General features: G+C 45.4%; 1 protein-coding gene across 3 annotated transcripts in view; it reads left to right on the plus strand.

Annotated features, from left to right (window-relative positions):
• The first annotated feature begins 1,439 nt into the window (after positions 1 to 1,439).
• The window catches only part of STAT6 (signal transducer and activator of transcription 6), a 79,909-nt gene continuing 54,620 nt past the window's right edge, over positions 1,440 to 26,728 (plus strand). For 2 of the 3 annotated variants that reach the window (XM_063293941.1, XM_063293943.1), the window contains exon 1: positions 1,440 to 1,663. The gene's annotated coding sequence lies outside the window, so the exon portion shown is untranslated. Of the gene's footprint in view, positions 1,664 to 2,506; positions 2,600 to 26,728 lie in introns of those variants that run through there. The other variant, XM_063293942.1, reaches the window with a different exon arrangement.

Genomic DNA, 26,728 nt, shown 5'->3' on the forward strand with positions numbered 1-26,728 from the left:
CAGTTTTCTCGGGCTGGGAATTTTCAGATTCCTTCATTTGCGAGAGGCAAGGCTGGGCTGGAGAGTCTAGTGAACGGTTGTCCCCGACAAGCCATTCCTCCTCTGGCTGTGCTTTTATGTTCTTTTCTTCCTGCCGTTTCAAGGCAGGAGCCAATCGGCTCGCCCTTTGATCACCGCCTATCAACTGATCCTGTTTTTTTTCTTTTTAGCTTTCCCACCAGGTTGAGTTCTGCAGTTTTTTCCCGTTTCTGCTGAGCTCCCCCTCCTTCCATTCAAAGTCAGACTGCATTCTGACAGGTTTGTGGGAACTTTCAAATTTTTAAGTAAGGTTTTTAAGAAAACAGGAAAAAATGGACATATTAAAACGACAGGATGGTCTGGAAATGTTAAAAAAACGGGACTGTCCTGTTCAGAATGGGATGTATGGTCAGCCTAATTAAACTCCCGTAGAAAGAGCAAGTGCAGTAATACATGCTGGGAATGCGCTGAATTGCTTGCCAGCTGTGACTAATACAGCAACTATACTCCTATTTCCTGAAGAAAACAATCTCAAAATGACCTCCAGCCAGGACCACTGCAATGTGCTCTACCTAGTAGTTGGAAATTATAGTTACTTCTGAATGTGGTCAGATTCATTTCCGGGACAGCTCAGGGAGATTATATTACCCCTGTTCTTAAATATTTCCATTGGCTGTTCATAGCTTCCTGGGTGAGGTATAAAGTGCTGGTTGTCACATTTAAACCCCAATATAGCTTAGACTAGAGTTAACTAAGATAATGTTTCTTTGCATGACCCTCACCGCTCATTAAGAGAGACAGAAGAAGCTCCATCTCTGGGTACCACCCAGTCATCTGATGGTGCCTGGGATGTCGCAGATCTTACTTCTAGAGGTTATGGAAGCCCTCCCAGTAGCTATCAGGGCTGGGGGGTGGACAGGAAGAGTAAAAGAAGTTGAAATGCCGCCCACAACCAGGCAATGAAAGCCCTTCCCCTTTTTAGGTGAGTCACACATGATGATGCAGGGCATCTAGAAAAACTTCAAAACTCATATTTTAAGCCTGGATCCTAATAATATCAAACGTTTTTAACATTAGATGTGTGTTGATTTTAACCTTTTTGTTTTAGTGTTTTGAAATGCCTTAAATTTTAATGCGAACCACCCTAAACCATTTAGGATGGGTAATACAGATAGTAATAGTAATATGCCTTAAGCTCGGTTATTATTCGGTTCGAAGTGTGCAGACACAGCTTTTTCCGGTCAGGGAAGAGGCTCCTTCCGAATTCCTTAAATTTACTAGAAGAAAGGGCATCGTAAAGCCCGGCTCTACGTTACAGCCTCTCCCGAACCCCCGAGCCTATCCCGGCCCTTTCCTCTTCCTCTTCCTCTTCCTCCTCCTCCTCCTCCTCTTGTTGACTTTATTTTTTACTTTCGCTTCTGATTCAGTGTGGCTGCGGCCGCAGCCTACGGAGCTGTATCGCGCCTCGTTTCCTCTGCTCGCCCTCGCGGCGCAGATCGCGGGGATACGAAGTCAACTTAGCAGACTGTTCGGTTCGAACAAGAATTGGAATTTGGGACTTTACCGGGTGGATTACAAGCGTCAGGTTTCACAGGAGGCCAAGCTTTTGGAGGCAACCAAGGGAAGGAGCCTCTCTGGTGTAAAGGTACGGAAGGGGGAGGGAACAACATTAACGGTGGAGGGAGGGTAGGATCCGATGACTAGAAGTAATCGCTGAAATGTTCAGGAAATTCCGGTGTTCAACAGTGGGGTGAAAAACAATAACAGATCCGGATTGCGGAGAAAAGTGATAATTTTTTTTTAAAAAAAAGCCGTGTCCCTGCGTGCGCGCCCGCGCGCGCGTGTTCAGCTAGCAGAGTAATGGAAATTCGTGACAGCGCCCTTGTCTCGGGAGCCTCCAGAGCGGGATGAGTCCCTCATCGAACCCAGCAGTCCCGTTACCCCTTGAAGTATACCCTGAATTCAAGATAGTTGAATTCATAATTTGTACCCATTTAGAATTAAAACCCCAGCCTGGGTGATCGTGCCCTTAAAGCGCCTTGCATGTCTTGGCACACACCCATGGATATCTTAATGACGGATTTCAGAAGAGTCCTATTAACTGGTTCGTTGCAGCAGAAACATCACAACCGGCACGGAGTTGTCCTTTCGAGGGTGAGCTGGCTCCAATTTGATACACACCTATAAATAATCCCTCAAACTCTGTGAATTCGACCCCTGAATAGCAATTGCATTATTTGTAACTTGTTATTCTGGCATCTGCGTCATCAGAGGTATAAAGGATCATTTATGCATACTGAGGATTTTGGTCTTACAAAAATGAAAAAGGTCAGGAAGAGGACAAATTAATCCAAAAATCTAGTTGCAATATATGTGAGGTCCTTCTTGGCTAGCTGCCACTGATAGGCAGGACAAAAGCATTATTTGTAAGAGGGATGTTTCATGGGTCTGTTCTTACAATCTCGTTTGGAAAGGAGCATGAACAATCTCTGGAGGATGGGTAATTTACAATAAGAAATCCTGATTAAAAATATGTCCTTGTGTATGCTTTCTCATTTTGGCTGGGCAACAGCAATGCAAGGTGAGATTATTATTAATTCTGTGAATCCCGTGGCAGGTAGAATGTGAGGGCGGATGGAATAAACAGGGTTTCAATTAAAAATAGGTGGTGAAGATGGTTTTTTTCACTAATTAGAGCAGTGGATTTTTTGCATTGGCAAAGATTGGACTAGGTTAGTCTCTGTGTAGATTCTTCCAGATGTATTAAGAGTACAACTCTCAGAATTTTGAACTAGGATTATTATATATGACTTTTGAGATTCTTTACATACAACTGTTATGATTCCATGTAAGACACCTGTAATGTAATATGAGAAATAGGAAATCTACTTCTTATTTGGTAAGCATCTTTTATTTCTTTTCTGTCCTTCTTTGATTTTCTCATTTTATTCTTTTAATGTAAGTTATTGGGGAAAATGTGATAATTATGAGTTAACTTACACACAAACCACCAGTTTTAGGATGAGTGTTCATATTGTGTTAATGTGGTTTGCTTGGTCTGGACTTAGCACATTGTATAAATGTCACTGTATATTTATTTATTTTATATCCCGCCTTTATTATTTTTATAAATAACTCAAGGTACCTATTACTCCTTCCTCCTCCTCTTTTCCCCACAACAACAACCCTGTGAGGTGAGTTGTGCTGAGAGAGAGTGACTGGCCCAAGGTCACCCGGCTGGCTTTTGTGCCTAAGGCGGGACTAGAACTCTCAGTCACCTGGTTTCTAGCCCGTTGCCTTAACCACTAGACCAAACTGAATAAACCATAAAAAAAATGAGTTCTTGTTGCTTTTCACATCCTTTTCCCTTCCTATAGCAAATATGTCAAGGTTACATTTTTTAAAAATTTATTTTTATTACGAAAATTTATGTGCTGTGGCATGTAATTGTGTTCCATCAGGTTGCCTTTTTCCCCTATCAGATCTGAACAAATTGTTAGAGTAAAATGTCTATCAGAACTGTTTAACTGAAATGAGGAGTCAATGGCCACTGATGTTACCTAGCTGGGTAATGAAATGTCTGTAAGCAAACAACCAAGCACAGAGAGCACCCAGGACTCCACAGTTATTGGTCGTTTTCCAGCAATAACTGTATGGAATTTAACATTCTTTTCTGAGAAGAACGATATGCAGTTTATTGATAGTGGTCTAACTGGCTGTTGTAACAGCTAAATTTAGAATATTTTTCCCAAATAAAATTTGTATTCCATATAGTCATAATATTTAATATATGTTTTAATAGTTGCGCTGTACTTTACTTATTTATGGAGTAGTAAATCTCACTGAATTTATTTCTGAGAAAGCAGGAGTAAGATTACTCTAGTAAATGCTTGTGTTTCCTTCATAGTACTGTTTTAATGTTGGTTAAGCTACAATTTTATTAATTTTGGTTTCTTAAGTAAATTACAGTTGGTTGAATTACACATAGCACTAAAACATAAACCATAGTTTACCAGTCACAGTATATTCACATATTACAGTAAGCCTGAAACAAGTAAAGCACATTATGTGAGAATCCACCTAGAATGCTAGCATTCTTTCGCAGATAATTTATACTTGATTCCTCAACCTACAGTTTTAATTTTATTTATTTATCACATTTGTATAGCTGCCCATCTCACGTAGTGACTCTGGGCAGCATATATAGTAAAAACAGCCCAAATACATAAAAACCATTAAAAAACAACCAATTTAAAAGATAGAGATTCAAAACAAAACAAAATGGTGAAAAAGCATACAAGAGAGTGCATTCAATTAACTATCATACAGGCTCCACTCTATCAAGGGATCCCCAAGCCAGTTGACAGAACCATGATTTAAGGGCCTTCTGGGAGGCTAAGAGGATTGGGGCCTTCTGGGAGGCTAAGAGTCTCACTCCGGTGGAATGATGTTCCCCAGATGCCACAGCACAAAAGCCTTTCCTCCTAGGTCTGATGAAACTCCCTTGCAAAGCAGAGGTGCAACGTGTTCAGTTCTTGGAGCACATGTAACTGCCAGTGCTGCTGCATTTTGCACCGGCTGAATCCTTGCCAGTTCTAAGGATTTATGACTGTTAAACTGATATAAACTGATAATAAAGTTATTCTCCAGTAAGAGGTTATTGGACACAAGCTTTGGGTACAGGTTCTAGAATAACCAGTATGCACTCCCAAATTTTCTGGAAGTGAATAGTTTCAGGAAGCTGCTGTTTTTCCTAGCAACAACATCTACTTATTTTTGCACTGTGCTCACCTAGTTCTTACAGCAAAACTATCAATGCACAATGGAGGTTGTTGATAAGTCAGCTTGTTGCAGACCTGATTAGGTATGAGAGACCAGCTATAACAGCAGCATCAGCAAAATTGTTAATTCTTGAGGGAATTTAAGCATCATTTGCTATGAAATTGTAAATTAAGATGGTGGAATGTGGCAGTCATAGGAGCAAATATCAGTTCACAGAGTTGGAAGAGGTTCTTAGGGGTCATCAAATCCAACCCTCTGCACAGTGCAAATATGCTAGAGCATCTCCAGATGACTATCCGGCCTCTGTTTGAAGTTCTCTAGCAAAGGAGAATTCACCCTGTCATAGAGCAGTCTGTGAATAGAGCAAGCTGACGGCTTGTATAATGCTGCTTAATGTCTAGTTTGAACCTCCTCCTTTGTAGTTTTCACCCAACTAGTTCTGGTCCTGCCTTCTGGACAGAATAAGTTCATTCTCTGTTCTGAGTGGCAGTCCTTCTGATATTTGAAAACTGCTGTTGTATCTCTCCTCAGTTGTCTTTTCTGTAGGCTAAACATAACCAAATCCTTTAACCATTCTTCATTGGGCTTAGTTTCCAGACTGCCTGTCCTGCTCCCCCACCTTTGATAACCTTCTTCTGAATTTGCTTCAGTATGTTAATGTCCTTCTTGAATGCTGATGCCAGGAATGGAGTACGTTGGAACAATTAATTCCCATGAACTTGATTCTAACTCCTGTTAATGTATCCCAAATAGTATTTGCTTTTTTAGCAAATACATTTAGCAACACATTGCTGTCTTGTGTTTCACTTGCAATCAACAATGACACACAGATCCCTTTTATATGTACTATTTCCCAATCTAGACCACAGCCTCAGTACTCCCTGGAAGTCTCCCATCCAGGTACAACCCAGGTACAACCTAGTTAGCTTCTGTGCCCAGACTAAAATCAACCATGTGCTGCCATCTGCATTGCTGATTCTTGTCTCTGAGATTGATTTATTGCCAAAGGAAACATAAAATCAGAACTTTCTCTTGGGATTTGTAGATGGAGAGGTGGCTTTTGATAGATCATCCGCTTCCTTCAGCTCTAAGAACCAATCATATGGAAGGAATAAGAATAGAGATCCAAGACATGTTAGTTTAATAAATTAGTTGGGACATGAAGAGTATATAGATCATTGGTAGAGTAACAATACTAAGATTATAAAAAGTAGAAGGGAAAGAAGAGAAAGGAAGCTTTGTTTGATGTTCCTGTGTCAGAAAGAGTTGATCTCTGTGTATCTGTGCATGTTTAATTTTAGCAGCTTGTGACTTTGAGCCTAGGATAGCAATTATTTTGAAGAGCTGAAAGTGGCTTGCTAGAAGAACCCTTCTATTGCATTCAGTGAAATTGACAAACAGGAGTAGGATGTGCTCATGAGGAATCTTGCATATGTGCCACCCATAATAAATATTTTATTTTACAAATACAGGGTCAGAAAGAAGCATGGCTACCATGCACACTAGACTGGTAGTATGGTGGGGTAATTCTTACAGTGTTTGGTGAACACAGGGTGGGAAGTTGTCTGAATGCCTGTAGAGGCTTTGGTTCCTGGTGCGACCAAGGCCTGAGATGACAGATGCTGTGGATATGCTTTAATAGAAAACAAGCTTCTCTGCAAGCCATTCCTCCTAAATCCAAGCTTTTCTTTGTTAGTTCTCTGTGCGTTCCAGCTCTGTTCTGGGGTGGCAGATGCTTCTCCTGTTACATTTGCTGAAACACATTGCAGCTACCAATCCATTCAACTCTGTCTCGGACCAGTTCTGATCCTTCTTGCTCTTTCACTTCCAATCAAAGAAGTAGAACAAAACTGCTCTCTTTTGTGATATGTGTCAAGAAGCTGTGACAACTTTCTGTTGGTGTAGTTGCAGAAATTGTAAAACTTATCTGTATTATACAGTGTCTCCAGAAGTTAATTTCAGGATACTAGAATACAATATGCTCTTTATATGAATAGAAAAGTACCCAAGTACCTTGTTTGTTCTCCATGCTGTAAAGGGTCTTCACATGGTGGATTGAGACCCACAAATGGGCCATACTATAACTAAGTTGTGTTTCAAGCTGTGTTTGTGTAGCACACTAACCCAGAAACCATGGTTTATAAACCATATGGCTAAATCAAAACCAAATGAATTGGATTATAGGGTTTGGGGATAGCATGTCACATGAACAGACCCACTTGGTTTGGCACATTACAGCCCGAGCTACACAGTCATCACCATGTTATTCAGTCTGGTCTTTTTGTATCTTTTAAAGAAAAACATCTGGATTTCCCTCTTGTGCTAAGCTTGGTATGTTATTTGTAATGGTTGATGTATGACATTCATTGTGATTTCTAAGCCACTGTGAGTGGCTTAGAGTTTGTGAACTCAGCTGTTGTCACCTATTCAACAAACTGCAGTCAAAATAAATCAGTGTAAAAGCATCCCAAGATCTCCTGAGATCTTGTTGTCAGATGGTTTGGCAATATACATGGCAGTGCCTGAAACAAAACCATGGTAACACCAAAATGATGATGTTATTATCTAAATGCCACAGTTACATACTTTGATCACAATGTCTCACATGAGAACATTAGTTATGGCATTTGCATGATGACTTCATCATACACATGTCATAATTCCCATAATTTCCATAATTTGCTTCACTCAGTTCAGAATGAGATTTACTGTACATGGGATCTCTCTGCTTATTTGGCTGAGCCCCCTCCACAAATACTTCCTTGTTGGCACCATCATTGAAGAACTCAGCTAAAGGACAAACACACTGCTGATAGGCAGGTTCAGTGAAATTCAAGAAGTGAACTCCACAGAAACCTTGGTTACTGTGATTTGAGTTGCGGTCACTTATCCCATCACCTCCAAAGAAACGGATTGCCCAATATTTATTCTCAAATATGACTCTGCAATATGAGCGTTTCTCAATAAATGTGTTTTGCCAACATAAATATGGTGATGAAATAAGCCCCTTCTCTGCAGAGATACACATACTGAGATTGTTAAAAGAATGTGGGTAGAGAAGGTTGGCTTCAAAGTGGTACCCAATTACAGAAGAGTTCTGAATTTTCACAATTCAGGGTGTCTTCCTCTCTGAGTGTTTGCATGATCCAGCACTACCACACTGTTCCCCCATCAAAACATAGGTTGCGCTAAGCCAGGCTCCTGTATCTCAGAGGATCCAGGTGGAAGATAAAGCAGGAGGCCCCGGTTTTTGCTTGTGTTGTTCTACAGTGGCCACCAATATCCCTGAGGGTTCTCTTTTCAAAGCTTCTTAGTCTGGTAACCACTACCCCATCTTATGCTAACAGATCCTATATTTAAACTGTGTGCTGCTCAACACCATTATGAGTCAGACTTCGTTATCTCACTTCCCCATAGGACATAAGATCTTAAAATGCATTTGCTGTTGCAAAAATCATGTTGTGCTTGTATCCCCCGGCAAACAATCTCAAGGGCTTAACTTTTGGACTGGTGGGCTGTAGAGATATCAGGTCTCCTTCAGAAATAGGCCGTGGTTCCTTGCTAGATATTTGCTTTCTCTCTTACAGGAACACTCCAGTCCTTTTTTTGTTTCTTTGCAAAACAGGAACTGTGTAGGCAATGTTCACTTAGTTCATGTTAATGTATATCCTCCCTGCTCTGGGCTTATGTACACTCTTAACTGTTTGTTCAACCCTTGATGGGAGAGAAAACAGGCAAAAAACCAACAGTTAGCGGTTAATCACTTAATGGTTATTGTCTTATATGGACTCATAGCATTTGATGGTGGCTGGAATTCTTAAAAAGCTCTGTTAAGAGGTGGAGTTTGATATGATTCAGCAAAACATGACTAGTAGAGTATTAAATAAGAGTATACACTTGGAATCACCTAGCCCAGATTATATATGCCTGGATTGTTGGATAAGCTGAGTAGGTCTTCTTTTTAAGGGTGTGTGAGGCACAGGAATCTAGCTTGTCTTTTAAAGCAAAGATAAAAATACACCCGTCCCCCAATTCTTCAGGCTAATTTAGTGTGTGTGTTTCTGAGATTTACTTGGTGGAATGTGCATTTTGATCGTTATCAGCTGGAGCCTCTGTTTGGGTTTAAAAATCTGGGTATAAAAGTTGTGAGATATAAACAAGATCTGGCTGAGCTATGTCAGTGTTGGCCAAAAAGAAGGAAAACAGATGAATCCTGTTCCAGTTAAGAGGTCAGGGTGCTGCAGTCCAAGTAAAGCAAGCAAAATCAAAATATGAAATCATTCTCAAGTTGGGCTATGTCAGCTGATTAAAACACACACATACCACACAGTACCAAAACATTCTGAACAGAAATATTCTAAATGTTTACTTCATTAGTCAATTGGTACCCACCTTTTTGTTTGGCTTATTAATAATTAAATACAATAAAGTCACACAACTAGCATATCAGCACAAAACAGATGATCGGTACAGCTTACGAGTGTTTTGAGAAGTAAATCAGCTCTTCAGGAGCCAGTAGAATCATTTAAGTAATACAGAACATTCTATTCTCAACTTAGTGACAAAGTTCACATATTGTGCCAAGCCAAGTTGTGGTTTGTTTGGGTTAGCTTAATGTGTGAGCCTGAGACAATTGCAAATCCTACCAGCTCTGTGTGATCTTGAAGAAAGCTAGTAGGGGTCAAACTAAGTACCTGTAATGGAATGTGAGAATGACTTTGGAAGATTGTGGGGAGGAGGGAGATGCTACCTAGGGAACAATTTGATAAAAGAGGGAGGAGCCCACAACTGAGTAATGGACAGAGAAAGAAACTTAGAAAGGACCCCTCCTAACTGATCAGGCAGTAAAAAGGGACGGCGGGAGATTTGTACTTTCAGACTTGCAAGATTCTGTTAATGGAGCCTAACAGTAAAGTAGAAGGAGCTCATCTGGTCATGTTTCCTGTCTGGTTTACTTGGGAGGGCTGACAGTAGCATTGGATACGAGGCCACCAGGGAGTCCCAGGACTATAGACTAGTCTGGGAATTAAACAAAATTGAAAAAAGACAGTGGGAAACAACTTCTGCTTTGTTGCCAAAAACCCAACATGGAGTCAAGCTCAACTCATGGGAGCTGACCTTTTTTACCTACTACAGTATATTGGCTAGTGGTCTTCCTCCAGCACTAGCCTTCTATTTAAGCCTGCCTTTACATTTGTAAACAAACCCAGCTTTTTTTAAAAAAAGTTAATACATTTGTAGGTTGTTGTATTTTGCAGCTGTAACCAAATATAGTCGGGAAGATTTGCATGGAATACACATTGCTCTGCCTCAAGCAAAGAGGTGATGGGTGTTCAGGACACCAACATTTAGAGAAGAGCCAACCCAACCCACTCCATTTCTAAATCATCTCTCTTGTTGTCCTAGCATGCTTCCAGACACCTGAAACATTAAAAATAAAGTTTCAAGTTAAAAAAGGCAGATGGGAATGTGATGCATGTGTATAACTAGGAGCAAAGGCAATATCAAAGGTATTCCACAAATGCTGACAAAGCAGAGTTTGGCATCAGAATAGGACATTGGCATCCCACCAGCCAAAGTGGTACAATTTTGTTTCAAATAAATGCCATAATTAAATTGTAACTTGGTAGTATACTGGAGAAAGTAGAGAAATGCTGGTGACCCGTGTACTGTATGGGAAGGTCAGGTTTTGTTTTGTCATTGTGGTTTGAGATCACTTCATGGAACTAGCTACCCTTCTTATTCTTGGAGTGTGTGGGTAAAGTGTGGGTAGAGGCACTTCCATTGTTGCTTGCAGGCCTTTCTGGAAGTTGAGAGGCTTTCTTTGCATTGTCAGGAAATGGCAGACAATTGAGTGACATCGTGTGCTCACTGCTCCCAAAGTTGGAATGCTGAGTTTGGGTCTGAGTCTTTCGAGTGACTTCAGCAGGGAGAGTTGCTGTGCGATGAGGTTAAAATCTTCTGATACAAACCGCATCCTATTCAGTAGCGTACCTTGAAATAGCGTCTCCTCTTATCCTTCCGAGTAGCACTCTCCGTCTGGTTTATGGACACCAACAAATCAGTTCTTCAGAGTTGTTTCACCTTCCTCCTGCGCTCAAAGAGTACAAAGCTCCTGAGTCAGTTCCTGTTGGATTTCACTTCCTTTGGAAGTGGATTTCACTTCCTCCAGAGAGCATAAGAAATTGGTGGTGGTGTTTGTGATATTATTTCTTTACAGATATACAAGCAGAGCAGAAGTGAAGTCACAGAGGCGCTTCTACTAGGTATGTTTGTGTTACTCTAGATCTGTTGCCTAGAGAGAGTTCCTGCACTGTCAGCATCTCATCAACCAACTTGCTGCTCATTGTGGTTTGGAACAATGTCAGAATGTTCTTCCTTCACAAGCTGGGCGCTAAACAATGGTTTATCTTAATCTTGGTTTGTTGAGTAAGCCACAGCAGCTGGGTTCATGCATTGTACCAAGCCAAAAACCACGATGGCTGAATTCACACAATATGCTAAACCAACCAACCAAAACGTATTATGTGAGAACCCAGCCGTTCATACATATTTATACCTAACTGCTTTCTCACCAGTTACTCAAAGCATCTTCTGCCATCCAACCATTGCTGACAGGCTAACCTCATTACTATTGTATCAGCCCAATGATGGTTGACTGATACTGCAGATCAGCAATTCACTTTAAATCACTAGTGAGGAATAGCCTAAGTTGATTTGATATCACTTTTCCTAGCTCTGTTTATGTTCAAATTTCTATTGAAATATTTGAATGAGATACCACCAGAGGCTAATAGGATGGCTGAGGCAGATAGGAATTGAAGTCTAAAAAAATCTGAGGGTCAGTATCCTAACCATTAACTCAATTCAAAATATCTGAGTGTCATGCGCTGCCTGCCGCCGAGTAAAACACAGACACTGATTTCAGGGAAGAGCAGGTTCCGGTTTATTACAGCGTAGTGCTAGACGTGAAAAAAGCTGAGAGTGAAGGGAGCGCACCGGTGCGGGGTTTAAATAGCCCGCGCCGGTCAGCGCACCTCCTACGTCGGTTTGCGTCATCCCCCCTTTGTCCTGCATGCTTCCGTGCCGGTAGGTGAAGGGTTGCGGGGCCCCTGCTGGTGCCCCGGGCTTGCCCATGATCGGTTCCTTTCTCCGGCCGGTGATTGCTGTCAGCTGGGCGATCTCCGTTGCGCTATGCTGACAGCTTCAGGTGTGCCTTGTGACCCGCCCTGTCTTTTGTCTTTCCTTCCTCTTCTTTTGTGACTCGATGGCTGGGTCGTCCGGCCGGGGACCTTCCCTTCTCCTCGGGGTCTGTGTCTTTTGTTGTGCGTGCTTTGCTTATCCTAAATCCCTTCCCCTGCTTGATAGGTATTGTCATGTGTGCCGTTGTGCTGATGCCTTCAGCTCAACGGCACTCATGACATACTGCCCCCCGTTCGAATAGTGCCCCCCCCCCAGGCATTCCGGCTTTTGCCGGGAGAGCTGTCAAAAAAATTTTTTTTTTTTTTTAATCTCCCGCCGGAGTGTTTGCACCCCTCCCCTTGCTCCGCCCTCTGCCTTGTGTCCATCTTTGCGGTGTGTGTCGAGTGCGCATGCCCCACCCACACCCTGGGAGTGCGCATGCCTCGACCACACCCTGCTGGTTTGGGCTCAGTCCATCGTAGGTAGAGGCGTGGCTGGTCGGGTGCTTCTCAGCTCCAGGTAGGACCCTTATCTTTTTGTGTTTGAGTCCGGATTTGTCATGTGCGCATCCTGGGCGTTTGCCCCCTGGCGATGCACTTGTGACTAATCGCCTCTCCCTAGTGGGCCCGGGGCGGGGGGGAGGGTGAGTCCCGGGGGGGAGGAGGTCTACTCAAGTCGCGGGCTTGGGAGGCCCTTTCCCCTGGGGGCGTGGTGGGTGGGTGGGGGGAGGCCCGAGGGGAGAGGGCGTTCAAGGGCCCGGTTCGGCTTGGCGCCCCTGTGGCTTGTCGGGGTATGACCTGTGGAATGCCCGGGTCAGGTCTGGCGCCTTGACGTGTTGTGCCGCCACCCATTCTGGGTGGGGGAAGTGTTTCCACCTCACCAGGTAGTGTAGCGTTCCCCGTTGACGGCGCGAGTCGAGTATTTCTCTTACTTCGAAGTGTTGTTGGCCGTCGATCATCACCGGGGAGGGCCGCGGCGTGCTTGGGTGCCATCGAGAGGTGGTTGCAGGTTTCAGGAGGCTCGTGTGAAATACCGGGTGGAGTCTCCTTAGGTTGTGCGGCAGGTCCAGGCGTACCGCCACTGGGTTCACCATCTGTGTTACTCGAAGCGGCCCGATATACTTAGGCCCCAGTTTCTTCGAGGGTTGAGGTGATTTCAGGAATTTGGTGGATAGGTAGACCATGTCCCCTGCCTGGAACATTGGTTGCTGGCGCCGGTGCTTGTCGGCCTGTTCTTTGTAGGCCGCCTGTGCTTCCTTTAGCGCTGCCGTGATTATTGGCCACGATTCCGCTATCTTCCGTCCCCAGTCGCTAGCGTCCACTTGGGGTCCCGGGGGTTGCGGTAGCTCCAGTATGGGGACAAAGTCGCGCCCCGAGACTACTTCGAACGGGGTTTTCCCCGTGCTCGTGTGGACGGCGTTATTATATGCGACTTCCGCGAACGGGAGCAGTTCGACCCAGTCGTCTTGGTGGTAGTTTGTGTATGAGCGTATGAATTGTTCTAGGGTGGCATTGAGGACCTCTGTGGCTCCGTCCGTCTGGGGGTGCCAGGCAGTGGATAGGGCCTGTTGGGTCCCCGTCAGCTTTAGGAAGGCCCGCCAGAATTTAGAAGTGAATTGTGTGCCCCTGTCGGTCACCACACGTGCGGGACATCCGTGTAACCTGTACACGTGTATCAGGAAGAGTTTGGCTAGTTGTTGGGCGGATGGGACCGATGAGCAGGGGATGAAGTGGGCTTGTTTTGAAAAGTAGTCTTTCACCACCCAAATGGCCGTTTTCTTCTGGCTGGGTGGGAGATCTACTATGAAATCCATGGAGATTTCCTCCCATGGGCGGGAGGGCTCCGCCACCTTTTGTAAAAGTCCCGGGGGCTTACCTGGTGCCCGTTTGGCCCTGGCGCATGTCGGGCAGGAGGCTACATAGGCTTTCACGTCCCGTCTCAGCGCGGGCCACCAGAATTGGCGTCGTGTGAGGTGCAGGGTCTTCAGGAACCCGAAGTGTCCCGCTTGCTTGGCGTCGTGGGATCTGCGCAGGATCGCCTGGCGTTGCGAGTCTGGGACATATATTCTGCCTTCCCCCCATGCCAGGTCCTGTGCCATCGTCACCTTGTCGGGGTTTGCTAGGAGCCAAGGGTCGGTTTTGAGGGCGGCAGTGAGGTCTGCGCGTATCCCCCCTGGCAGTTGTGGTTGGCGCCGTCTGGTTACTGGTTGCCCCACCGTCGGTTGTGCCGTGGGGTTGGGCTGCTTCCGAGCGCCGCTCCGGGTGGTCACCGCCATCCCCAGCTGGGAAGCGGATAGGACCGTCCCGATCATGTCTGGGGCGGGCTCCTCGTCTTGGGGCAGTCGGGAGAGGGCGTCAGCTAGGAAGTTCTTCTTGCCCGGCATAAACTTCAGCTGAAAGTTGAAGCGGCTGAAGAATTGGGCCCATCTGACCTGTTTTGGGCTGAGGCGTCTGGGCGTTCGGAGGGCCTCGAGGTTCCGGTGGTCGGTCCAGACCTCGAATGGTTGGGTGGCTCCTTCCAGTAGGTGCCTCCATGTTTCCAACGCCGATTTCACCACGAAGGCTTCCTTCTCCCAGACGTGCCAGCGCCTTTCTGTCTCAGAGAATTTCTTCGACAGGTAGGCGCATGGTTTTAGGACTCCTGTGGGGTCTTTTTGGAGTAGGATGGCCCCCAGGGAGAAGTCTGAGGCGTCGGCTTGGACCACGAACGGCCGTTCTGGGTCCGGGTGCGCGAGGATTGGCTCCGTGGTGAATAGCGCTTTCAGCCTGTTGAATGCGGTTTGGCACGCGGGAGTCCAATTCAGTACTGTGCCCGAGTTCTTGGCGCATCGTGTGTCCCCCACCCCTTTAGTCTTGAGGAGGTCTGTTAGGGGGAGGGCTATCTCCGCGAACCCCTGGGCGAATGACCTGTAAAAATTTGCGAAGCCGAGGAAACTTTGGAGTTGGCGTCTGTTACGTGGGCGTTCCCAGTTCACCACCGCCTCGACTTTTGCGGGGTCCATTTCCACGCCTTCCCCGGAGATTCGGTACCCCAGGTAGTCTAGGCGTGCTTTGTGGAATTCGCACTTTGAGGGTTTGGCGTATAGTTTCGCCCTTTTTAGCTTCTCGAGGACTTGTCTGACGAGGGTAACGTGTTCCTCGTGCGTCTGGGTGTAGATGAGGACGTCATCTATGTAGACCAGGACCCCTTTGAACAGGTGTTCATGCAGTACCTCATTGATGAGCTGCATGAACACTCCCGGGGCCCCTGCTAGTCCAAATGGCAGCACTTTGTACTGAAAGGCACCTAGGGGGCAGTTGAACGCAGTTTTCCATTCATCCCCCTCTCTGATCCGGATTCTGTAGTACGCCTCGCGAAGGTCCAGCTTGGAAAATACTCTACCCGTGGCCAGGTGGGCGAGCATGTCCTTCACCAGGGGTAAGGGGTATTTGTTGGATAGGGACGCTGCGTTGAGACCCCGGTAGTCTGTGCAGAGCCGCAGGGTGCCGTCTTTTTTCTCCCGGAATAAGACGGGCGCTCCGACCAGTGAGCATGCCGGCTCTATGAAGCCCCTTTCCAGGTTTTTATCGATGAACTCCCGGAGGGTTGTCATCTCCTTCGGGGTCATCGAGTAAATCTTCGGCCTGGGTAAGGGGACATCGGGAAGCAGGTCGATCCTACAGTCCGTCTTGCGGTGGAGGGGTAGTTGATCCGCCTCCGCTTCCCCGAAGACCTCTGAGAAGTCAGCGTATTGCTCGGGTAGGTCTTCTGGGGTAGTTGAGTTGTCCTGGGCTGCCGCCTCTGCCCGTCCCACTGTGGGGTTGATCCTGCCCGCCGTAACTGGCGCCCGGTACGAGCCGTCGTCGAATTGGAAGGTGCGGGCCTTCCAGTCGATGCGGGGGTTGTTCGTTGCGAGCCATGGTATTCCCAAGACTACGATGGGCCGCCCTATGTGGGTCACCACAAACGATGTTCGTTCGGTGTGGGTGCCCATTTGGAGGGTGACCGGCTCGGTCTGCCTCGTGGCTGGTTTCCCTCCCGCTGTTGAGCCGTCCAGCTGGTGGAATGCCAGCGGCGTGGGGAGGGGGCGGCAAGGTAGGTCGAGCTTGACGACTATGTCAGGGTGGATCAGGTTCTTTGAGCACCCCGAGTCCACTAGTGCCGCGGCCGTGGTGGCTCTGTTGCCCACGGAGAGCCTGATTGCCCCCATTATTATGGGGCTTTCGTCGCTCTGTCTATGTGTTTTGCGCCCCGGTCCCACCACCTGCCTTTCGGCGCGTTTTAACGCAGGTGGGGGGCGTTTCCCGCCGGCTGGTCTGGGCCTTCGGCGTCCTCTCCCCCCAGGTAGGCGTCCCAACCTTCGTCCGGTGTCGCTGTGGCTCCGGTCATCCGGCGGTGAGGGGGCGGCGGTGGGTTGGTTGGTTTGAGGGTTGGTCTCAGTGCGGGTTTGGGAGCGCTAGCTAGTGTTCGGTTGGCGAAGCAATCCGCCGTTTTGTGCCCCATTTTTCCGCACTTCCCACAGGGCCCTCGATTAAACCTCCGCTTTTGATACGTGGGACCGGCCGGCCCCAAGTGAGGCACGGGTACCTTTGGGCTAGTGTGTGTTTCGTCCGCTGTCGTCGCCATTAGAAAAGTGCGGTGCGCGTGTTCCGCTCTCCCCGCGAGGCGGATCCAGCCTTGCAGAGTCTCCGGGTCGTCCCGGTAGAGTGCCCATTGGAGTACCTCGCGGTTGAGGCCCCTTTTGAACATTTCTAGCAGGGTGGTCTCAGACCAATCGTTGATCTTCCCTGCGAGGGCTTTAAATTCGAGGGCGTAGTCCGGGACAGTTCGTGCGCCCTGATTGAGGCCTTGGAGCGCGCTTTTAACCCTTTCTTTGGCTAGCGGGTCCTCGAAGTAGTGCTTCATCTCCGTGATGAAGGCGTGGAAGTCGGAGAGGGCGGGGGAGTTGGACTCGTACATTTGGACGTACCAGTCCGCCGCCCTGTCTTGTAGCTTGATCGCCACGGCTGCGATCTTGTCCGCTTCACAGTTAAAGAAGTGTCCGTGCCGCCCCATGAACTCCCTGGCGTTCGTGATGAAGAACGACAGTTTCGCAGGGTCTCCGTTAAAGAAAATGGGGAAGTCCTTTGGGGCCCGGGCGTTCGGTGAGTCCCCTCTTCTCGCTTCCCGGCCCGTGGCTTCGTCCGCCTGGGGCGCTTGCTGGTTAGCATTTGGCCTATGGGGGTGCGACGACCCGCTCGGGGTGTGGATCGGGGTGTGTACCTGCACGGGAACGTCGTTGTGAGGCATGGGGGACATTAGCGATTGCAGCATGGTCCTGAGGTCCCTTAGCTGGGCCTCCATGGCCGCGAGCCTGGCTTGCGTTTCCCCGTCCGGGATTCGCGCCGCGGCTGGGGTCGGATCTGTCGGTGTTTCCGCAGGGTTGAGCCGCCGGTGGGGTTCAGGCGTTCCCATCCACTGGTCCGCTTCCTTGATTTGGGGGTGCGTTGGCTGGGTTGCCTCTTCGTCCTCCACCATGCTTGCTGCGGTTGGGCTGACGCTCCATGCCTGTGGCTGGGGTGCGATGTGGGGCGGGGAGGTCTCCGTGGGTCTCGGGAGGTATGTTGCTCTCTCCCGTGGCCGGGCTGCCTCCGCCTCCGCCTTCCTCTGGGGTTGGAGCTGAGGCTCGGGGTGGGCCGGGAGGGTGTCCGTGGCTCCTGGGGTCCGCGGTGCCTCTGGCCTCGATCGGTCCTCCTCCGCTCCTCGCCGTGCGGTTCGCCCGCCTTGGTCGCGACGCGTCGGCCCCATCGCTCGTGGTCCTCTCGCCGTCTATTCCTCCCGCGGACTCGTTGTTGTCCGGTGGGGCTTGGCGAGGCTGAGTTTGTGACTCTCAGCTTTATGTCATGCGCTGCCTGCCGCCGAGTAAAACACAGACACTGATTTCAGGGAAGAGCAGGTTCCGGTTTATTACAGCGTAGTGCTAGACGTGAAAAAAGCTGAGAGTGAAGGGAGCGCGCCGGTGCGGGGTTTAAATAGCCCGCGCCGGTCAGCGCCCCTTCTACGTCGGTTTGCGTCATCCCCCCTTTGTCCTGCATGCTTCCGTGCCGGTAGGTGAAGGGTTGCGGGGCCCCTGCTGGTGCCCCGGGCTTGCCCATGATCGGTTCCTTTCTCCGGCCGGTGATTGCTGTCAGCTGGGCGATCTCCGTTGCGCTATGCTGACAGCTTCAGGTGTGCCTTGTGACCCGCCCTGTCTTTTGTCTTTCCTTCCTTTTTTGTGACTCGATGGCTGGGTCGTCCGGCCGGGGACCTTCCCTTCTCCTCGGGGTCTGTGTCTTTTGTTGTGCGTGCTTTGCTTATCCTAAATCCCTTCCCCTGCTTGATAGGTATTGTCATGTGTGCCGTTGTGCTGATGCCTTCAGCTCAACGGCACTCATGACACTGAGTGACTAACCACCCATCTTCCTAATGAAAGACATGCTCAGTTAAAAGCGTCTATATTTTATTATGTTAATCAGCATCAAGATAACATGCTTTATGACTGGAGAAGCCATGATGGCACTCAACTTTCAGTACATTAACCCAAGTTACAATCTTCCTTGGAATTGTACCTCCCTTGGAATCATGCCTGCTCTTCAGTAGCGCCTGCCCTTTGGAACATTCTTCCCCCAGAGGTGAGACAGGCTCCTTCCCTCCTGGACTTCCACAAGCAATTGAAAACCTGATTTTGCCATCTTGCCTGGGGCAGGAAGGAGAGCAGTCACTCTTGGGGATGGCTAGCTCCCTAGAAGGGCCCTGTTTTACTTGCGGATTCATAGAGAACTTTTAGCAATCTGGTTTTTATCATACTTATATTTTATTGTGTATTTATATTTATTGTATAGTTTTATACTGTAGCGTTTTAATTCTGTTTTTATTGTAAACTGCCCAGAGTCCCTTCTTCAGCTAGGCATCCTCCAGATGTAGTTGAATACAGTTCTCACTTCAGCATCTGGAAGAGGCCAAGTGGGAAAGGCTTCTCGATTTGCTCTGTCTCTTTGGGTACAGATTCTTTTCTCCCAAGCTTTTTTCTTGATGCACAAATATTGTGATTCTGTGTTAAATTAGACCTATTCTTGAAACATGACCCAGGAGGAGAGTTAAAGAATGGGCGGAAATGTTTTTGGACTAAATATTTGGAGAAGGGTTCCTAAAAATAGATGGGAAGAAGGATAGATTCCCTAACTGGGTAGTCTGAAGAAAAGTTCCACTTGAATCTCAAGGGATAGCTCAGTGGGAGAACATGTTGAAAGACACGTATACAAACAAATTTGGGGTTGAGATTTGCTCTATCAGATGGGGATAAAAGGCTGTTGTTTTCTATATGAGCTTGTGGATTAAGTGTAGATCCTAATCTTGTCCAAGAGTATATGATTAAAATAGGGTGACAATTTATCTATTAGTGACATTGTGCTAAACCATGGTTTGCTAGGTGATAGTTTGTTTAATCATGGTTAACCACCAGATAGGTTCAAGCATTGATTGCACTCATAAACTATGGTTGACAAACCACAAGTTAAACCTCAGTTTACCCAAAGAGGTAGCAGAGTAAATGAAACCAGCTGATAAGGGGAGGTTTCTAAGCCAGAAATTAGACAAATATATACAGTTCCTACATTATTACTACTACTATTATTATTATTATTATTATTAAACAGCTGGAGAAAGGAAAAATAGCCGGAGTGAGGTAAAAGCTACCTCACTTTTTTTTTTCCAGTATCTTGTCTATTCTAGTAGATTTTGGTCTATTCCTACAATTTCCCCAGGAAATTGTTACATGTCCTGGGTGTAGCAGTTGATTTGCCATCAATATTATTGGACCAAGGGAGTATCTGACAAATATATCTTCATCCCTTTCATTTCTTATCAAATACCACAGAAATTTGGCAAGATAGCCTCTCATGACAGAAGATGATGGTTCTCCTGGATGGTTATACTGTATGTACATTTGCACAGAGTTAAGTATGTTGAAGGGGAAGACTGTTGGAACTTCTAAACGTAGGGAGATATCAGGCTGTGTGCTCCTTTTTCATATGGTGCTTCAGGACTTTTGTTTTACCTACAAAAACCATGTATATTTCAAGACCTAGCATTATTAAATAATACGTTAGAATCTTCACTTGCTCTCTTGGTGGGCTGTGACTCTGTATTTTTGTTTCTTTCACAAACTGAGTCCCTTTAAAGGCTGCTGCATTGTGTATCCAACACCGCAAAATAAGCATTCTACCTTACAAAGCTAATATACTTTATTTTTTATTTATTTTTCAAGTTTATATAGCTGCCCATCTCAAAAACAAGAGACTAAACTACACTTTATGAGGTTTGCATATTCCTGTCCCATATTCACTCTCCAACTCCAAACTGAAATATGTTTGAATAATATTCTAAATTTTCCCAGTATTTGGATTATAAATCTTAATGAGATATAGGAGCTTGCATAAGGTGACATCAGTGCCCGGAGTAATGCTGTTAAAGTCTTAGAATTGGTGTTACACTCAGTCGTTCTTATAGTGAGTGAAGAAAAAAGATAGTAGGACCTTCAGGGCATATTAATTTAAAATCTCTTGTATTCTCTATGTCCTTTCATCCCAAAGTCTTCCAGTATTTTTTTTAAAATTGTTCTAACATGATATCCAAGGAGAGTTCTGTCTAATTTCTTCATTTATGATTAGAGTATTTGTTCAGTGAAACTGAATGGATCTAAAACTTACCCCAAATCCCTTCTTTTGGATCTTGAGACCATAGAATTAAGGAGTTGTGCAATTGGAAGAGTCTGCAAAGATAACCTATTCCGGTGGTTCTTAAATTTTGACCCAATTACCTCTTTTCCTGGTTTCAAATAATGTCATTACCCCATTGAAAAAACCTACTGTAGACTCTGTTTTTTTAGACAAGCTCTTGGCAGTGGCAGTCCCAAACTGGATCCTCAACTCACAAACCAGCAATTACAAATTGCTCCATTACCCCAGAATATGCCCAAATTACCCGTGTGGATAATTATCCCCAGCTAAGAACCACCCATCTACAGGGTTGAGTCCAAGCCTCTACAGTGTTCTGATAAATCAATTAAACTAACCTTGAGAGATGATTGTCCAGTTCCTTCTTGAAAATCTTCGGAGTGGAGAACTTTCAACTACATTGGTAGACTTTTCCAGCTTTGTATGGACCTTACTGTCAGGAGGTTTTTCCTTATTTTTAAACAAAATCTAAGTAGCCCCAACTTACACACAATATTTCTGATCCTAGTTTCTGTGGCAATGGAAAATAATTTCTGACTAACTTCTCTATGGCACCCTTTTATGTACTTGAACAGTGATATCATGTTTTCCCTCAGTCTTCTTTTCTCCAGACTGAACATCCCTAGTTCCTTCAGTCAGTCTGATAGGGCATATCCTCAAATCCCTTTATCACCTTTGTTGCTATCCTCTGAACCTGCTCTAACCTGTCACTCTCCATTCGGAGATGTGGTGCACAGAATCACACACAGTACTCCAGGTATGGTTCTACACCAGTGCAGAGTAGAGGGGAATAAGGACTTTACATGTGTTTTCTAGGGCTTCTAACCACAGCCTAAAATTGCATTACGCTGTAATGTCTCACATTGTTTGGCTTGTTGTCAGTGACCACACCCAGTTCCTTCTCCAAGATACTGCTTCCAAGCCATGACATCTTGTACATGCAGCTTATATTCTTCTTTCCTAAATGTAATACTTAACATTGCTTCCTGTTGAAAGACATCTTGCTTCTCTTAGCCCAGTCTTCTAACCTGCCCAGATTAGATTGAATCACATTCTGTCTTTCTAGGTCTTGGCCAAATCTCCCAATTTTGGTCGTCTGCCTGTTTGAGAAGCAGTAGGAAAACAAGTTAGGAAAGTATGCACAGCATGGCTTCTGGGAATTCTTTCCAACTCTTTTAAAAGCAGTTGGTATTGGAGGTATCTGTATTTTCTTCATAACAGTGTAAGAAGTGTATCTGTGTGTGTGTGTGTGTGTGTTTTCCTTATGTTGTACCTGTTTGTGTGCATTAGGAGGTACAGGAAGGGTTGCAGCATGTGACTTTTTGAAATCTTGCCATTGTCTTAACAGCATCTCCATCACGTGTCTGGGAGGGAGGGGGCTTAAGAATGGAGCATAAAGCTTTAAAAACTTGACCTTTGAAACAGACCAGAGGCCGGGGCAATTTATGATCCCACTTAATTGATGACAGGTGGCTGGAATTTTCTTGTTTGTATATTTCCTCAACGTATTGGTATTTCTTATGACCTTTTTAGTTGTGTATGCTAATGTGAGTCTTTCTGATGTGGTTACTTCACAAACCTAACAAATTATTGTAAAATTATTATCATTACTAGTTGTTGCGTAGGCTTTGGTGGTCTTTCAGAGGCACAGTGAACAAAAAGTGTGTAGGGTGCAGCACTAACATGACTTTCTCTTTGGATGTTGCATGCTGTTTTTGGCTGTACGTGTTCCTTGTGCAGGCTCTCTGTGGCAAGAATACCCAGATAAATCCAGGAAGTCAGGCCAGGCTTACAGCTAAAAGACTAGACTGCAGAGGACCAAAGATGGTGAGGTCAGTGTAAACAAGGCAGAAAAGAGGCAGTACAGCTGGATGGCTTGCTCAAATGGGAACAAGCTGAGGAAGTTTACATCAGAAGGGCTGCAGCTTTTGTGGCTTTTCTTTCCAGTCAAGACACCAATCCTTTTCCTGTTGTGTGGTGACCAATGCAAGAAGGAAACAGGTAAACAAGCAACAGAGAAACAATCTTGCTTGCTTTCTTATTTCCCTGATGCAATTGAAGGATTGAAAGCATGTGGCAAGGCTCTGTATTTTTACAGCCCAGCAATTCTTTTTGAGTGAGCAACATTTTATTGGAGCTTTGATGCATGCCCTGACTTCCTGAGCCAATAGAATGTTTGTCTTTCCTCTAGCTACAAGTGTATCAAGATCCAAGGCAGACAGCTTTGTACCCACTCAAAAGACATTATGCAGCCGTCCTGTTTTTCCCTTCCTAATTCATTTTTACTTTGTAGTAATAATATGAGAAAAGAGATAGGGAAATACCACAGGGCTATAAATCTGGACAAATCTAGGGCAGTTCCATAATAAGAATTTCATTTGGCTGCATTTTAATTATTCTTGGAGAGTATCCCTGCTTCACATACAAACAACTGCATGTCCCTATTTGTCTTCCATCACATTTGCTTGCTGGAGGTTTAGCCAAGATATGGTAAGCCTGATCCCCTACCCCAACTCTCCAAGCTCTGCATGGTGAATGGAACCTACTGGAGGTTAGCAGATTTTACTTGAGGACCTTTTCTCCAAGAGGTGTGATGCAAGGGTGGGCAATGAGATCGCAGGAGGAATTGGAACAAGAATCGTAGCTGTATCCCATTTTGCTGCTACAGATTTGTTAAATATTTAGATTACAATTTAGCAGCATTACTTCTATTGCATTTGGACAATTATGTCGTGTTCCCTAGGCTAGGAAAGACAAAATTAGAGAAGGAATCTTGTTTTTCTTATGAGTAGTGAAGAGGAATGGTTGAACTTCAGGAGATCTATCCTGGATTTCTAGGGCTGCAATCTCAGTTTGAATGCTTTTCAGTCTGAGCTGGACTCAGACATACATAATTTAAGAGAAGGATGCACAATGGAAACAAAATGGACAAGTTTTGTTTTGAGGCACTTGCAATCTTTTTTGGATCTCGCTGGAAACCAGTGATGCCACTAATTTGTTGTTGTTTATTCATTTAGTCGCTTCCGACTCTTCGTGACTTCATGGACCAGCCCACGCCAGAGCTTCCTGTCAGTCATCAACACCCCCAGCTCCCCCAGGAACGAATCCGTCACCTCTAGAATATCATCCATCCACCTTGCCCTTGGTTGGCCCCTCTTCCTTTTGCCCTCCACTCTCCCTAGCATCAGCACCTTCTCCAGGGCGTCCTGTCTTCTCATTGTGTGGCCAAAGTATTTCAGTGTTGCCTTTAATATCATTCCCTCAAGTGAGCAGTCTGGCTTTATTTCCTGGAGTATGGACTGGTTTGATCTTCCTGCAGTCCAAGGCACTCTCAGAATTTTCCTCCAACACCACAGTCCAAAGCATCGATCTTCCTTCTCTCAGCCTTCCTTATGGTCCAGCTCTCGCAGCCATATGTTACTACGGGGAACACCATTGCTTTAACTATGCGGACCTTTGTTGTCAGTGTGATGTCTCTGCTCTTAACTATTTTATTGAGATTTGTCATTGCTCTTCTCCCAAGGATTAAGCGTCTTCTGATTTCCTGCCTGCAGTCAGCATCCGCAGTAATCTTCGCACCTAGAAATACAAAGTCTTTCACTGCTTCTACATTTTCTCCCTCTATTTGCCAGTTATCAATCAAGCTGGTTGCCATAATCTTGGTTTTTTTGAGGTTTAGCTGCAAGCCAGCTTTTGCACTTTCTTCTTTCACTTTCATCATAAGGCTCCTCAGTTCCTCTTCGCTTTCAGCCATCAAAGTGGTATCATCTGCATATCTGAGATGGTTAATGTTTCTTCCAGCGATTTTAACTCCAGCCTTGGATTCCTCAAGCCCAGCATGTCGCATGATGTGTTCTGCATACAAGTTGAATAGGTAGGGTGAGAGTATACAGCCCTGCCGTACTCCTTTCCCAATCTTAAACCAGTCTGTTGTTCCGTGGTCTGTTCTTACTGTTGCTACTTGGTCGTTATACAGATTCTTCAGGAGGCAGACAAGATGACTTGGTATCCCCATACCGCTAAGAACTTGCCACAATTTGTTATGGTCCACAGAGTCAAAGGCTTTAGAATAGTCAATAAAACAGAAATAGATGTTTTTCTGAAACTCCCTGGCTTTTTCCATGATCCAGCGGATATTGGCAATTTGGTCCCTAGTTCCTCTGCCTTTTCTAAACCCAGCTTGTACATCTGGCAATTCTCGCTCCATGAATTGCTGAAGTCTACCTTGCAGGATCTTGAGCATTACCTTACTGGCATGTGAAATGAGTGCCACTGTTTGATAGTTTGAACATTCTTTAGTGTTTCCCTTTTTTGGTATGGGGATATAAGTTGATTTTTTCCAATCTGATGGCCATTCTTGTGTTTTCCAAATTTGCTGGCATATGGCATGCATCACCTTGACAGCATCATCTTGCAAGATTTTGAACAGTTCAGCTGGGATGCCATCGTCTCCTGCTGCCTTGTTATTAGCAATGCTTCTTAAGGCCCATTCAACCTCACTCTTCAGGATGTCTGGCTCTAGCTCACTGACCACACCGTCAAAGCTATCCCCGATATTGTTATTCTTCCTATACAGGTCTTCCATATATTCTTGCCACGTTTTCTTGATCTCTTCTTCTTCTGTTAGGTCCTTGCCATCTTTGTTTTTGATCATGCCCATTTTTGCCTGGAATTTACCTCCGATGTTTCTAATTTTCTGGAAGAAGTCTCTTGTCCTTCCTATTCTATTGTCTTCTTCCACTTCCGCGCATTGCTTGTTTAAAAATAATTCCTTATCTCTTCTGGCTAACCTGTGGAATTTTGCATTTAATTGGGCATATCTCCCCCTATCACTGTTGCCTTTTGCTTTCCTTCTTTCTTGGGCTACTTCTAGTGTCTCAGCAGACAGCCATTTTGCCTTCTTGGTTTTCTCTTTCTTTGGGATGTATTTTGTTGCCGCCTCTTGAACAATGTTGTGGACTTCTGTCCACTAATGCCAGGTATAAAAAAATGTGAGGAATGCTGAGCTTAATTGAATATACTGTACATACATATGATACGTAACATATTTAAAAAGTCACACCATTTTAAAGGAGACTAAAAACCTATTGGGATCCACTGGATCATCAGATGCATTGTGAAAATGAGAGGACACAGAATCAAGAGAGATTAAGAAGAAAATAAGAGGATGTAACAAGCCTAATTTGCACATACAACCGGGAGCATTGGGTAACTCAAGAGTTCACTGAGTACTTCTGCCTGATGTCTCTGGTTCCTTACAAGAAATTGGATGTAGGGCATTACCTTGTGTGCATTTCCCCACTGGCTGGGTAAACCCTTTTTCCTGTGTGTCCCCACCTTCATCTCATCCCCAGCCTGGGAATGAGACATTCTTTAGACATTTTTACCTATGCTGGTATTATAGTAGTACTTCCCCCCTTCTTTTAACACCATTCAAGGTCAGCCTCGAAGTTTTTGCCATCTATTTACCTTAGAGAACAGTTCTCAATCTTTGCAGGACCCCAACCCCCTAAGAGGATAAAACTAATGATTTAACTGGGGATAGGGCTGGGCATGAAATAAAACTACTATTTACTTTGCATAATTAAATTTTAATCTGACTACCACCAGGGGTTCTCAAATTTTCTGGGACTGTAACTTCCCCTTGCAGGCTTGCATAGGCAAAACGGGAAACAAAGCCCAGAGTAAGTCTAGACAACATTCCCACTTCGCCTGCGCAAGCCTGATCAGGTTAATTAATTAATTAATTAATTAATTAATGTGATCGTCTCCCAGTTGTTGCATCCCAACCCATAGTTTCAGAACCCCTGCCTTACGAGGAAATCAAGTGACTACCAGCAAATGGGAACAGTAGCATTGGAGGCAGGATAGAAATCAGCAGTATAGCTTTCTGCCAACTCAAGGATGGGTGGAGAGCATTTCCCTTCAGAGAAATGGGCAAAAGATAAAACAAATTGGCTGTGGTTCAATGCTTGGCATTCAGTAATTCAGTTTATGCCACATGCTAAGACATA

Source organism: Candoia aspera, chromosome 2 (assembly GCF_035149785.1).
Source record: "Candoia aspera isolate rCanAsp1 chromosome 2, rCanAsp1.hap2, whole genome shotgun sequence".
NCBI classification, from domain to species: domain Eukaryota; kingdom Metazoa; phylum Chordata; class Lepidosauria; order Squamata; family Boidae; genus Candoia; species Candoia aspera.